Raw genomic sequence first — 1,471 nt, 5'->3', positions numbered from 1 at the left:
TCAATGCAGAGAAATAGAGGAAAACAACAGAATGGGAAATACTAGAGATCTCTTCAAGAAAATCAGAGATACCAAAGGAACATTTCATGCAAAGATGGGCTCGATAAAGGACAGAAATGGTATGGACCTAACAGAAGCAGAAGATATTAAGAAGAGATGGCAAGAATACACAGAAGAACTGTACAGAAAAGATCTTCATGATCCAGATAATCACGATGGTGTGCTCACTGACCTAGAGCCAGACATCCTGGAATGTGAAGTCAAGTGGGCCTTAGAAAGCATCACTACGAACAAAGCTAGTGGAGGTGATGGAATTCCAGTTGAGCTATTCCAAATCCTGAAAGATGGTGCTGCACTCAATATGCCAGCAAATTTGGAAAACTCAGCAGTGGCCACAGGACTGGAAAAGGTCAGTTTTCATTCCAATCCCAAAGAAAGGCAATGCCAAAGAATGCTCAAACTATCACACAATTGCATCTCACATGCTAGTAGAGTAATGCTCAAAATTCTCCAAGCCAGGCTTCAGCAATATGTGAACCGTGAACTTCCTGATGTTCAAGCTGGTTTTAGAAAAGGCAGAGGAACCAGAGATCAAATTGCCAACATCCGTTGGATCATAGAAAAAGCAAGAGAGTTCCAGAAAAACATCTATTTCTGCTTTATTGACTATGCCAAAGCCTTTGACTGTGTGGATCACAATAATCTATGGAAAATTCTGAAAGAGATGGGAATACCAGACCACCTGATCTGCCTTTTGAGAAATTTGTATGCAGGTCAGGAAGCAACAGTTAGAACTGGACATGGAACAACAGACTGGTTCCAAATAGGAAAAGGAGTACGTCAAGGCTGTATATTGTCACCCTGCTTATTTAACTTATATGCAGAGTACATCATGAAACGCTGGACTGGAAGAAACACAAGCTGGAATCAAGATTGCCGGGAGAAATATCAATAACCTCAGATATGCAGATGACACCACCCTTATGGCAGAAAGTGAAGAGGAACTCAAAAGCCTCTTGATGAAAGTGAAAGAGGAGAGTGAAAAAGTTGGCTTAAAGCTCAGCATCCAGAAAACGAAGATCATGGCATCCAGTCCCACCACTTCATGGGAAATAGATGGGGAAACAGTGGAAACTGTGTCAGACTTTATTTTTCTGGGCTCCAAAATCACTGCAGATGGTGACTGCAGCCATGAAATTAAAAGACACTTACTCCTTGGAAGGAAAATTATGACCAACCTTGACAGCATATTCAAAAGCAGAGACATTACTTTGCCAACAAAGGTTCGTCTAGTCAAGGCTATGGTTTTTCCTGTGGTCATGTATGGATGTGAGAATTGGACTGTGAAGAAGGCTGAGCGCCGAAAAATTGATGCTTTTGAAGTGTGGTGTTGGAGAAGACTCTTGAGAGTCCCTTGGACTGCAAGGAGATCCAACCAGTCCATTCTGAAGGAGATCAGCCCTGGGATTTC

The sequence above is a fragment of the Bison bison genome, unplaced genomic scaffold (assembly GCF_000754665.1).
Source record: "Bison bison bison isolate TAMUID 2011002044 unplaced genomic scaffold, Bison_UMD1.0 scf7180017864487, whole genome shotgun sequence".
Lineage (NCBI taxonomy): Eukaryota > Metazoa > Chordata > Mammalia > Artiodactyla > Bovidae > Bison > Bison bison.
The sequence above is the reverse complement of the archived record's forward strand: the minus strand, read 5'-3'. Positions refer to the sequence as shown.